Genomic DNA, 14,323 nt, shown 5'->3' with positions numbered 1-14,323 from the left:
AAACAGAGCAGGTAGTTCGCATAGCAAAAAAAAAAATGAAGTGAAAAATTAGATCAGGTACAAATGTAAACCAATAAGCAAAGTTTTGCTCATAAAAAGGTGTGCAACAGAAAACACCCTCCCAGCAACACTGATCATTAGTTATTATAGACCTTTTTACTGTAGCAGTCAATAATTTTACTGTAGAGATGTTATAATTGTAATTTTTTTGTGATTTTATATATGTTATATTGATGTGCTTTTATCTATGTAAGCCGCCCTGAGTAGACATTGTCTAGAGGGGCGGGGTAAAAATCTAATAAATAAATAAAATTTTAATAAACTTGTTGTATTTTATTGTTTATAAAAATTTTAACTGGGCAAAAAGAGTGATACGGATGCATGGACGGAGCCTCCAGAAGGTCACATCCGGCTGCTTTCCCCATAGATTAGTCTATGCAGTGAAACTGCCGGAGGCGCTCTTGGGAATGATTTGACACCCGGGGCCTGGGATGCCACGCGAACTCACAAAATCATTTCTGTGCCATCAAAATGAGAGAGAGAGAGAGAGCCACTGTAGTCTGTAGCAGCTCGAGCAATGGTGGCCGGTGGCCACTGTGGTTGGTGAGTGAAAGCAACAGGACTGGTGAAGCCTGAGGTGACACCCTGTTACCAACACTCACTCCCCTCTTCTTCTTCCTCCCTTCCAACTACATACATAGGCAGGGCCCATCTCCCTCCAGCTCCGGTAAAGAGTCAGACAAGAGGACACTGGCTGAGGTTGAGGCAGGGCAGGGCCTTACCTGTGGTCACTGATCAGCTGCAACGGGGTGCTGGGCTGGGACTCAGCAGAGCCAGTTTCCACCTTTCATGAAGCCATGAAACTCACTCGGTGAGCCTGAGCCAGCCACTTACTCAGCCTGACCTCTCCCAGGTTTGTGGCAAAGGGTGAAACAGGGAGAAACCAAATGGAATTTATTGCATCAAGCTCCTGGCACATGGGTGGGATATGCATGCATTATGTTTAACAAATAACTAATAATGATACACAAATCCTCAGGAACTCCTGCTTTGTCACTAAAAATGTGAGACTCGAGAATACCCTTAAAGGTCACATTAACTCACTGGTCTCACGTGTTGTTTTGTCACACCTACCAGAATGAAACACAGGTATTTGTTCATAAATGTTACATCCAGTCCCATGACCAAGGAAAACACCAGCTTGAACAAGGTTCAACAACAGGACACCAACCCTGCAACCCACTAGCACGAAAGATTCCTTTCTACCAGCGTCCACACTGTCAGCTAACAAAGGTGTCTGCTCCACACAGGTTGGCTTATCTATGCACCCAGCCCCATTGCAGTCTCCCCTGATTAGCTGGAGCTCTCCAGGGTCTCTAGCTAAACTCTTTCCCCTCCCTCTGATACCTGATCCTGTTTAGGTAGAGAGGCCGGGGATTTGAATTGGGATGTGTTTCAAGCTCAGTCTATGCTCCACCATGGAGTAACACGGTCCCAAAGAAAGAATGAGATGTGACCTTAATATCAAACAAGAGCCCACACAGCCAAACCCTGCCCATCTCAGACAAGATGGTGCCAACTGGCTTAAATAAGTAAACACCCACATCCGGCTGCAAGATTTTAAATAGGACCATATGTTCATGAAGTCTATGCTAGAGATCTTGTCCAGGATCCGTGACTTCGCTGTTTAAACCACTGCATTATTCTGACAACACCGGCTTCAAAATATGGCCGGGTTAATATATTTACTTAACAAAGAAAATGCCATTAAAAATATTTTACTCAGTTCATCCACAAGCGATCTACTTGCAGCCACAAAAGCGGCTCCAGTCCTACACAGATCGGAGCTTCAAGGGAAAGAAGGACCTCCTTGGGCATTCAGATGCCTACCCTGCAAGACTGTTCTGATGACCAAAGGAAAAGAGGCAGCCACTGACAACCAGGGTCCTTCTTTATTCCATCATCCTTCTTGGCAATGCCGGCATGAGAAAAACCAGACTGCTCGTTTAGTAAGAAGAAAGAGAGAGATTTTCACAAACTACCACTCTAACGACATACATTCTAGGGGTTTCATGGAGGGGTTTGGGATGCTAGAATGCAGCAGTTTTGTGCAACATAAGGTACAATGCTGTGGTTTCCTCACATGACGGGGAGGAAGAGATGGTCTCTAGTGCTACCATCAGTGGGGGCAGCTTGGACTGCAGAAACCTTGCCTTGGAGCCATTCTACACATTAGACAGAATGAGGTAAATTCTTTATTTTACCATATCAGCGTCTGTAGGAGGAGAAAATCCTTTAAAAATTCTTCTTCTAAAATGAAGAAGGAATCATCAGACGCCACAACTGGGGAATGTCTCTAGCAACTGTTCAGCTAAGCACTTCTATATGTAAGAATCAGAAAAACGGCAGCCTAAAACAATGGCTATGAACCTCTGTGGCATTCATCATCAGCGACACAAGGAACTCACACCCAGGTGAGTCTACTGAGGAAGCCTTCCCTATCTCCTGTCTAAGAACGGTCTGACCTTGGAGACTAAGAAGAGACAAATTAGTGGCTCTAGTCACATCCACAACGCCTTCAGTGGTGTTGTGGGAAATGGAAGAAGTCTGTCTACCCAGCTGCCAGTACTAGTCAGAGTCCTGCTATTCAACCAGGACCACCTGACAGAGACCAGCCAGCAAAGAAGGATGTTTATGTTAATAGGGCAATGAAAACAATTGAAGATGTCTTGAAATCCAAGGTGTGTCACTCTGCTTCACAGAGAGAGAGAGAGGGAAAATGATCTCACATAATGCAATGGATGTATTGCAATCACAATAAATGTTGAGTGTGCCTGGTGTCTCGTTTTACTAACACCTTTTATTGGTGCTTTAATATGTTGTAATTGTATTAGTTGTTACTGTTGCTAGTCAGCTTGAGTCCGTTTTTAGGTACAGGCAGGAAATAAATTTAATTAATAAATAATCTGTGCAAACAACTTTGATCTGTAAACTGTACTGGCACTTCCGCCAAGCAGATTTTAATTGCAAAGCTGCTAATTGTAGAATATTTAAATAAAAATAAAGCAAGTATTCCTTATTTCGTAATTTCACTACATTGATGTGGAAAGGTAAACTTCTGAGCCAAAATTCCTGCCACGACCAAAACACAGCAAATTGTTTCTTGCAGCAGAATTTAAAATGCTCAGTAAATGGCTTCTTTGGAGCACCTGGAAAACTAAATGAAGTTCTCCGACAGTGTCAGAAAGGCATTGCCTTTCTAACACCTGCAAGACGGGCTGCAACTTCCAAGGAAAAGGTCTATAAATCCGTTCAAGGTAAGGAAACCTTCCCTTCTTTTACACAGTCTGGCTCATCTACTGCCTGATCAAGGTGACTCTCCGTTGGAAGGAAAGCTCGCCCTTTCCTTGAGGCGAAAGGCACTCTGTACATGCTCAAACATAAGAGGCAGTAACCTAACGTGGGCATACGCAGGTGCACGAGGGGCTCCTGTTAGCGCCCTTCGGTTCTGACTGAGCAACGTCGCGCCCATCTCCGCCATCCCTGAGGCAAGCTGCAGGCGAGGCCGCGACAGAAAAGCACTTCGGCCGTCAGCGTCCCCCCCTCGCAGGGCCCTTCCCTTCGCCGTCTGGGTGTCCCCCCCCCCCCCCCCGGCTCGGCTTTTTCCTTGTGACTCAGCGCTCGGAGGAGGAGACCTAAGGTGATCCCTCCGGCCAATCAGGGCCCAGCTTGGCCTCAGCCGAACCAGCGGACAGGAAGGAGGCGGGTCGCTCTCGCGTCATCGCGAGCCTCGGGCGGGGCGCTGGAACGCTCTTTGCAGGAGTTTCTCCGGCACGTGTCGGCTCGACGCCCTTGTCCGCGGGCGAAGCGCCGCCCTCCTTGGAGGCGGAGCTCGGACAGAGCCGCGCGGCTTCCCTGCCACGGGGCCTGTTTGTTTTCAAGGGAGGGGGTTGCTTTCCACCAAAAGTGGTGGTGGTGGGCGCTCCCGGCAGCGAATGGGGGGGAGGGGTTTCCTTGTTTTTCATTTTTAAATATTTATTTAAGAACAGGGATGGGGAGTACAAAAAGTAAGGGGGAATAGGGAAAAAGGGTTTGGGGGATAGGAGAACACAAAATATGCCATCATCCGATTAATTCATATTATAAATACAAATCAACTTTTTGCTTTTTCACCGTCTGATTACCCTCCTGCTTTTATCTTATCATTTAATTTTAGTTTTATTCTGTTACTCCAAACACTGTCTGGTAACTGCTGCCATTTATACCGTACATCAGATCGTTCAGTTTCCTTTTGAATTAAACAGTCTTTCAGCCCATCTGAGAGAATATAGCAACCCCTTGAGCATTACTTTGCTTACATGGAAAATTCGAGCAATGGTCCAATAGTTATTGCATTCCTCGGCATGTCCTTCCCTTGGGATTGGAATGTACATTAAATGTTGCTAATCTGTGAACCATTGTTTTGTTTTCTATATTTATTGGCACATTCTTCTTAGGATTTTGACAGATTCCGTCTCTGTGGTTTGAAATAGTTATATCAGTATCGCATCTACCTCTGGTGATTTAATTTTTCCCAGTGCGTTCAGAGCAGCTTTCGCTTCCCTTTCTAGGTAGAAATGCAAGTTCTTCATCATAGGATTCCTCTTCAAGGGAGGCTGCCAACCTTTCATCCCTTCTGTATAGGTCTTCAGTATACTATTGCCACTTTCTCTTTATTTTCTCCTTGTCAGATTGTGTGCTTCCCTGTTAGTGTTTCAGCATACCTAATCTAGGTTTAAATTTCCTTTTGATTTCTTGGTTCTTCTGAAAGAGATCTCTTGTTTTTCCTCTCTTTTCTGTTTGTTTTTGTTCTCTCTTTGCACTGACTGTTGTCATAGTTCTGTTGGTCTCTTCTACCAAGGAAATGGGAACAAGATTTTATCCTTCCTGTTGCAAGGTGCTTGTCTGCTGTAGACACACCAAGCTACTCCTCAGTAGCTTGTCCTGTGGACAGAACTGGGAAAAGTTACTTTTGAGGAGTTGGGACTGCATCCACTCGTATCCCCTGAATCCTTGTATCTGACAATCTTAGTCTCAAAAAGTAAGTTTTCCAAGCTCTGCCAGCAGAGATATTAGTGACAGAAGTACAAACTGCATTGCATACACAATCAATCTTTCAGATGCTGGGGTAAAAAAATAGAGGAGACGTGGAAAGTTTTTAACATTCTTACAGAAAAGGAGGGAGCGGAAGTAGGACAAAAGAGGAGCTGCTGTTTGTGATGTTCAAGCATTCATTACAAGAACTTTACAGCCCAATTTTGTTACATAGTGTGTTTCAAGAAAAGAGTGTGTCGGCCAATCAAGTGATGGCAGAACAGTTCCCTCCCTTCTCTTGGCAGGCCCTGCTGTATCTTCCTTTCCCCTTGCTTGAGTGATGGCTTTTCTCTGGCTCCAGGTTCAAAGGAAACAAGAAAAAGACCAGCCCTGGGTGGTCTCCCTCAGAAGGGAGGGTCAGGGCAGGAAGAGATGCTCCTGGCTGTTGCCACCCCCACTGAGGGACAGATGTTGGAAAGAAAGAGCCAGAGAGGGAGGGGGGAAAGGGGGAGGGAAGAAACCTGTAACCAAGATCATAGGAATGTGTGTATGTGTGTGTGTGAAGGGTTCCACATGAAAGGAAGGGAAAGAGACCGGCAAGAATTGCTGATATCCATGTGAGAGCTGGAAACACAATATTCAGTCTTTAGCAGGCAAATCTTTAAGGCCCCTGATTCACATACTTTCTGGCACTTCTAACTGAACAAAGAATTAACAAGGAATAGGCCATGCACTCCCCGAGATTAAATGCAAGAGAGGGTGATTCCTTTTATTGGATTATTGTTAAATAAACAAATGACAAGCTTTTGTGGATGAAATCCACTTCCTCAGGCTCTAAAAGCACAACTCCATCATGACTGGTGTGGAATAATTGTAGACAAGAGTCCAAAAACATTTAAATGTTTTAGTGGTCCAATATAAAGCATCACCCTCTCTTGCATTTGTGAAAAAAGAATTAGGCAGCAGCATGCCCAGAGAAAGCAGGCTGTCGCTCAGGATGGCATCAGCAGCAGAGAGGGAAGGGGAAGAGGCAGTAGCCCACGTTTGGAAGGCAATGAGAGCAGAGGGAAGGGGATGGAGGGCGGGCTATGGGGATGGGGTGGGACAAAATGTACATGGTAGCTCTTAAAGAGGAAGGATGGATCAATCTAAGTAGGAACACGTGTGTGCTCCGCCATTTGGCTGAAACCAAACTATATCAAGAGTGATCTGTATACTGATCTACTGTATATGCCAGTCTGGGCGGGCCCATAGAGACAGGAATTAAATGCAACCTTCTTCCATTAAAGCCAATACGTATCTTGCTATTGATTTCAATAGAAGGATTGCCGGCTGAATGCTGACCTACTTCTTAAGCACCGTAGTTCCTACACAGCCATTTTCAGTGAAAGAATCAAACAGTTACAAGTTTAGCTTCCATGGAATAGGTAAGCTACTAAATGTTGCTTTGATGAGCATTTATAAGTAATCAAAATGTAACTGGGTAACTTTGGAAACAGCCTCTTATTTGCAGAAAACTGCTAGGATTGCCGTTTAAGATATTTGGATTTGGGAAAAGGGCAATGATGAACAGCAAGTTTCTGTGGCACATTAAATGAAGAGCAATTTCTTTTGAGAGCATGTGTCATTTTTCCCTATTTTATCCTAGCCATATATTATAGAGGTAGTATCTACACACACACAGAGAGAGAGAGAGAGAGACTTTTAAAGCAAAAGAATTTGGGTCTTTGATATGTTTCTCTGAAGTGGAGAGGCAGTAGAGTATGGGAAAATCACTTATTTGAATAAAGTCCCTGAAGTCACATAGCCTGCATGGCCAATGACCATCTTGCCTGGGGGAGTCTGGGAGTTTTATTCCAAAAAATAAACTTTCTGAAGGTTTGAGACACCCTGGCATGTTACTTGGTGCAAGTGGAACCAAGAAATTAGCCTGTAAGTTGTTCTGAGGATCAAGGATAACTACCAACAAGGAGGTCTGAAATCCAGGAAAGGCATTACTCAGTCTGGGTGGAGAAATGTGATTGCTACAGAAAATAAAATGCTCAGATGGTATGCAGATGACATGCTTTATGGCCTCATTTAAAAAAAAGGCTCTTGCCACCCTTTTTTCAAAACTCAAAGTTACATTCTCTTGCTTCATGAATCTGTTGTGGCTTTTTTCCCTTATCATTCTTCTGTTAATAATTTGTAGACCATTGTACTCATTTATAGAGAGAAGGTAACAGTTTGTATTCAAACCCTCCTCGCCAAACCTTTCTGGCAATAGGTTCAGCTTCACTTGGCAAAACCTTTTCCAGACTAAAGAGTTTTCTTTATCTGTATACAGAAACAAGCAGTCCTTGTTTTAATACTGAGAGCCTTTGACTAATGATTCAGCGTGACATGGTTCTCATAGGACATGTACTTCAGTCCATTGGTCTGGTTAACCCAGGACTGTCTATTCTAACTGCTGGCAACTTTTTGTTACAATACCCTTTCAGGGTGAGGATTGCATAGCTTTCCAGACGTTAATGAGCTGTCTGGAAATTAAAGTTCCATTGTCTCTTGTAACTGGCCATACTGGCTGAGCCTGCTGGGGACAGAGGTTTCACCAGTCTAGAGGGTCACTCGTTCTCCACTTCAGGTTAACAGAAAATGTCAAGAGGTGCTCTTGGACAAAGGGCTCCCAATGTGGGTAGCGCCGGCGTTGGGACTGCAACTCCCGGACACCCCAGTCAGTGCAGTCCAGCTGGTGAAGACTATTGGGAACTCGCGAACGCTTTCATGGCCGGGATCTAATGGTTGTTGTGGGTTTTTCGGACTCTTTGGCCGTGTTCTGAAGGTTGTTCTTCCTAATGTTTCGCCAGTCTCTGTGGTTAGCATCTTCAGGGGACAGGTTCAGAGGACATCTAAAATCCTCTTCATCAAGAGCACAGAGTGCTGTCCTCTGAAGATGCCGGCCACAGAGACTGGCGAAACGTTAGGAAGAACAACCTTCAGAACACACCAAAGAGCTCGAAAAACCCACAACAACTATTGGGAACTGCAGGCCAAGAACATCTGGGTTAGCCAAGGTTGGGAACCACTGCCCTAGACCTCTGCTTCTAAGGCATGTTGCTCTACCTCTGTGAGTTACAGCCATTTCCAGGAATTTTTTAAAAATCTATCTTTAGTGAGTGTATGCATAAGCGGATGCATATTCAGCATAATGTCCAAATGGGACACCTGTTTCACTGAACTTAGAAACAGGCACTTGAATGCATCCGCTTTAGACATCTCTCTAAATACATGACAGTCAAAGGGGCTGAAAGCTAAATACAACCCCACATGCGCCATACTTTTCAGGGTTACTCAGTGTATCAGGATGGTGTATAGGCTCTCGGACAAATCTATTGCCAGATGTTAGAATTTGCTATTAAATTTCTCCCCCTTCAGTGGGATTTACTTCTCAGTAGATAGTTTAAGATTAGTGCATCAGGAATATCCCCCCCACCTCCAAAACAAACAAACAAAAAGCAACTACATCCCAAATCCATTGCAGTAAGACTCCCAAAGGGTGTAAAGACAATGATCAAATCAGTTCTAAAGGTTCAGCAACACTTTTTGCACCCTGTTTTTGCTGCTAGCAAAAAAAGGGGTGCAAAAACTGTTCTTATGTGGTGGCGCTGCGGGTTAAACCACAGAAGCCTCTGTGCTGCAAAGTCAGAAGATCTGCAGTCGTAAGATCAAATCCACATGGTGGAGTGAGCCTCTGTCGCTTGTCCCAGCTCCCACCATCCTAGCGGTTCGAAAGCATGCAAAATGCGAGTAGATAAATAAGTACCACCACGGTGGGAAGGCAACAGCGTTCCAGAGATTGCCTTTGGACAAACGCTAGCTCTATGGGTTGGAAACGGAGATGAGCACTGCCCCCTAGAGTTGGACACGACTGGACAAATTGTCAAGGGGAACCTTAACCTTAACCTTTGCTGCTAGATCAGCCAGAAAGCCAATGCAGTTTCTTGAACTGGTCTGTCTGCTTGTTGGAGGACATCAGCAGTTGGAGGGAATGGATAGGAATCAAAGACATCTAGTGCCAGCTTATCGATGAAGGAGAACATAATTAGGAGGAAAAATCAGTATATACAATATATGCGCATGCTAAAGCAAAGGTTGTTTTGCTTTGGCCACATCTAAATTCACAGGCAACTATTTCAAAGTTGGATGCAAATGCACAGGTACACCTGTATGCAGAAGCCACGCTTTGTCAAACAACCTGCAACTCACCCTCCCTATTTCTGGGTTGTTTCTCTTCTGCCTCATTCATCATTTGTTGTTTGAAGAAAGCAGCTGAGGAAAACCATGATTGCAAGTCTGGGCATGATTACAAGCCATAGTTTAAGCTTTTTTCTTTTTTTTTTCATTTTCTTTCTACCTTACCATTCTCCCAAGAAAGGGAAGGGACCCAAGATGATTTACAATATTTTTAAGACAGAGCTCAGAAGCCTTTGTTGAAAAGCCAGCAACTTGGAATGAAAGTTTTTGTTCAAAAGCCAGTGAGAAACAATGGGCTCGGATTATGATTTGGAGCTGACTAATAAGCCAAATTTTTTTTTAGCAGAGATGGTTGTGCATATCATAAAATCACAATTAGTATTCCTCAAACCGCACCACAACTTGTCCTGATATGCAGTAAACACAATCTTATAGATCTAAGAGATTTAGTAAACAGTCTTTTCGATCTTTGCTCTTTCAGAGTGGCCTGTATTTCCATTGCATGTTAGTTTCAAATGATTACAAATCAAGGAAGGACATGTAACGGTTTCATTATATGGGATTTCAAATGACATGCTCACCTGATTCCTTAGATATTCCATCTCTGTTTAAGCTCACCAGATTGTCCTATGTCTGATAGCTATTGGAGAGCGACACAAGCCGATTGGGCCTATCTTGAATTCTAGAGCCTAATGAATTTTAAGTGTATAGAATCCTTAAGGATTCTCCATTTGAGTCAATCTACTGCAACTTTCTTCATTTTTGGTGGTAACACTCCCTTTTCAAAATCTTAATTTTGTCCTTCTTCTCCAGTCATTTTCCCCACAAAGCTGGCCTCCATCCCTCTTGACTGCCCCTAGGTCCTATTGCTAAAAGGTTTCATTATGGCATCATCCCCGGGAAAGCTATGACATTTCCAGACATATTTGTGATCACATTTGCAAGAGGAAATGACAAGATGAGATGAAATGAGAAAGAAATGACAAGACAGATATGTTTCGTATCTCGGGAGCTGGCAAGTTAAATATTTGCTGGAGGAGCATAAGAACGTAAGAAGCCATACTGTGACAGAATGAAGCCCTGCCTAATCTAGCATTCTGTTCACACCGAGGCTAACCAGTTGCCCATTGGAAGCAGAATATGTAAGAAGGTATTGTGTTCCATTATACTCTTTTCAAGAAATGAGACAATTCCTCAGCAGTGCTGTGTGGTCTACTTTTCTTTTGGAAAGTCTGCACTGAATACTTAATGGTGCCCTAAAACTGGTTGGTTAGGCAACAAGAATTGCTACCATCTTTAGCAAATGCCTTCAAGCATTTAATATCTATTAAGTGACTGTTTTATTAGATTCAGTATGCTTTATATTCTGCCTTTTCCCCAGAAGTGGGACTTGAGTCAGTTTGGAACCAGAGCCATTTTGAAAAGTACTGTATAAATAAAAGTACAGAAATATTAAGTATAAGAATATATTTGCCAACAATGCAAAAAAGGCAGATGCTATACAGAAGTATAGTCTCCAAATCCTCTGAAGTCCTAGTTTCCCTCTATTCAGCACTGGTTAGGTTTCATCTTGAGTATTGTGTCTGGTTGTGGACACCATTCTTTAAGAAAGATGCCATGAAACTGGAACAAGTTCAGAGGAGGATGATAAGGATGATCAGTGAACTGGAAACCAAGCCCTGTGAGGAAAGACTGAAAGAACTGGGCATGTCTAACCTTGAGAAAAGAAGACTGAGGGGAGATAGCACTTTTCAAACACTTGAAAGATAGTCAGAAGCGGGAGGGGCTCTTGATCATCGCAGAGTGGAGGACATGATAATGGGCTCAAGTTACAGGAAGCTAGATTTCAGCTGAATATCAGGAAAAACTTCCAAACTGTTAGAACAGTACAACAACAAAACAAATTACCTCAGGAAGTGAACACTCCAAAACTGGAGACATTTAAGAGAAAATTAGGCAACCACTGTCAGATATACTTTGATTTGGATTCCTGCATTAAGCCTTATAGGTCCCTTCCAATTCCATTATTCTGTGATTCTATGATAATAGAAAGGGACGTGGTGGCGCTGTGGGCTAAACCGCAGAAGCCTGTGCTGCAGGGTCAGAAGACCAAGCAGTCGTAAGATCGAATCCACGCGACGGAGTGAGCTCCCATCGCTTGTCCCAGCTCCCGCCAACCTAGCGGTTCGAAAGCATGGAAATGCGAGTAGATCAATAGGAACCACTTTGGTGGGAAGCTAACAGCGTTCCGTGTCTAAGTCGCACTGGCCATGTGACCACAGAAGATTGTCTTCGGACAAAACGCTGGCTCTATGGCTTGGAAACGGGGATGAGCACCGCCCCCTGGAGTCGAACACGACTGGACAAAAATTGTCAAGGGGAACCTTTACCTTTACCTTTTATGATAATAGAACACAATTAAACAGTTGTGATATTGAAACACAACTGAACCTAAAACCACATAAGCAAAAATAAGTATGCCCATGGCCAACTGAAAGGCCCTTTCTCAGTAGCTATTCCACTGGCAAAAGCCAATCTGAATAAAAATATGTTTGCAAGTTGGCGGAAGGGCAACAGGGAGCCTAACCAAAAAGGAGTTCCCATTGCCTACGTGCAGCCACCAAGAAAGCTGCCATTCACAAAGTAACACCAAGCAAGGGAACATTGCAGAAGCTGACTCCTTTTTTCCTCAGTTAACCACTTCTCATCCAAACACAAAGTGACTGTCAAGGCTGTTTTTTTGAGAAGTGTGAATGGTAGTGAGCCCAAGAGGGTATCCTGTAGAATCAGAACACATATGTCAAACTCAAGGCCCACTGGGCTGTTTCATTTGGCCCTCACAGTGTTGCCTGCTACTGTGCAGAATATAAAAGACAAACAAGATCTAGAGAAACTGGGTCTAGCTACAGATTGGTGGTCAATGCTTAAATTTAAATTGAGATATAAAAAGGATAAAATTACGGGCTTTTTTTGAGGGAAAAGTCCAGGTGGATGAATTATGGATATACACTAATGAGAAAATAATAAAAAAATGTATACACACTTACTGGAGTATGACTTGGAGGATGAGAGAGTGAAAGAGACTATCGTAAAATGGGCACAAAATTTTGGGTACATTATTGATATTGATGAATGGACAAAGATGTGGAAAGAGAATCATAAAATGATTAAGCCAGTGAATCTTAGAGAAAATCTCCTTAAAATGTTTCATAGATGGTATTTTACCCTGGTAAGATTGGCAAAAATGTTAGAAGGTAACAGCAATGTTTGTTGGAAGTGTAAAAAAAAAAAATCCAGGGACTTACTATCATATGTGGTGGTCATGTGAAAAAGCAAAAAAAAAAAAAAAAAATGGATACAGGCTTGAGACCTCTGGGTAGTGTGGGCGGCATATAAATTGAATAAATAAATAAATAAATAAATAAATAAATAAATTGAATAAATAAAATGGCAAAATAAATTGTTCAACAAAAATTTAATTTTAAACCTAAAATGCTATTATTGAATATAATGCCAGAAATTATAGACAAGAAAATAATATAGTCTACTGTATGTATTCACAGCAGCTAGGTTACTCTGGGCCCAAAAATGGAAGAATGAAGAGACACCAACGATGGATGAGCTATTAAAGAAGCTACTGGACATTGCAGAACTGGACATGCTATCAGAGGCACTACAGGATCAACCAAGAGACTTAATAAAGCAAAGTTGGAAGCTGATACATAATTGGGCCCAGAAAAAGACAGGAGCTTAGGGCGAAACTTAGTATATAGTGAACTCAGTGCTCACCGGAATCCTCTTGAAGACATTCAAGATCCAGAGGACGGTGAAATCTCTGATCCGTGGGGGAAGGAAGGATGTTTAGCCGGTAGTTTTTCTTTTTGTCTTTTTGTCTCATTAAGTATATGTTAGATTCTTAATGTTTTTAAGTTTGTATATTATAATAAAAATATAAATATATATTTTTTTAAAATTAATTGTTTCACTTTATTCGCTGAGGGACGTGGTGGCTCTGCGGGTTAAACCGTAGAAGCCTCGGTGCTGCAAGGTCAGAAGACAAGCAGTTGTAAGATCGAATCCACGCGACAGAGTGAGCTCCCATCGCTTGTCCCAGCTCCTGCCAACCTAGCAGTTTGAAAGCATGCAAATACGAGTAGATAAATAGGGACCACCAACGTGGGAAGGTAACGGCATTCCGTGTCTAGTCACACTGGCCACGTGACCACAGAAACTGTCTACGGACAAACGCTGGCTCTACAGCTTGGAAACGGGGATGAGCACCATGCCCTAGAGTCGGACACGACTGGACTAAATGTCAAGGGGAACCTCTACCTTTACCTTATTCACTGAGACTAACTTTCAGGAACATAGGATTGTAGCCAACACTTTGCTGCATTATCTCTCAAGCAGAGGAGTGACAGCTCTTGTTATTATGGAGCCAAACAGAGAACACTCTAACCAGACATCACTGTCTTCATTATTTCCATAGTTACCTGAGCAATCTAAACCCTGATACTGTGTTTGAGGTGAGACAGCCTCTTCTGTCCTCGTATTTTTGCAATAATTCCAGTATCAACTAATCCTAATCCTAGACTGGATGAATGTACTGTCACTGTGGGCTATTATTTTCTTGGATTTTCATGTAATGTTTGTTCCCAGACTTCAAAAATGACCATTATGAAAACAAAAATAAATGCTTTAAAGCAGCCATTCTCAACTACTACTACTACTACTACTACTACTACTACTACTACTACTACTACTACTACTACTACTACTACTACTACTACTACTACTACTACTACTACTACTACTGTACTTTTTTCCCCATGGCCATAAACAAAATATAAAAGAAATACAGGCCTTGTATAAATCAGCATTGTATAAATCACAAATCAAACCTTATAAGGTGGTGTGTGAAGAATTGTTTCCAGTCTGTGGCCCCTTTCAAATGTGCCCCAGCCCCCCCCCCAGGCCATACGGCCCCCTGTTGAGAATGGCTGCTTTCAAGCACTAT

General features: G+C 42.9%; 1 protein-coding gene and 1 long non-coding RNA gene across 3 annotated transcripts in view; one reads left to right on the top strand and one right to left on the bottom strand.

The window, feature by feature from the left end:
• LPIN1 (lipin 1) overlaps positions 1–14,323 on the bottom strand; it is a 97,640-nt gene that overhangs the window by 48,251 nt on the left and 35,066 nt on the right. The window contains exon 1 of one of the 2 annotated variants that reach the window (XM_078388202.1): positions 783–920. The exons of the other annotated variant lie outside the window; for it this stretch is intronic. The gene's annotated coding sequence lies outside the window, so the exon portion shown is untranslated. Of the gene's footprint in view, positions 1–782; positions 921–14,323 lie in introns of those variants that run through there. 2 annotated transcript variants of the gene reach the window in all.
• On the top strand, positions 6,392–13,279 carry LOC144587468 (uncharacterized). Its single transcript, XR_013542623.1, has 2 exons — positions 6,392–6,500; positions 12,870–13,279. It is a non-coding gene; the product is annotated as an uncharacterized LOC144587468 (long non-coding RNA).

Source organism: Pogona vitticeps, chromosome 1 (genome assembly GCF_051106095.1).
Source record: "Pogona vitticeps strain Pit_001003342236 chromosome 1, PviZW2.1, whole genome shotgun sequence".
Lineage (NCBI taxonomy): Eukaryota > Metazoa > Chordata > Lepidosauria > Squamata > Agamidae > Pogona > Pogona vitticeps.
This window is presented reverse-complemented; position numbering and strand designations above follow the sequence as displayed.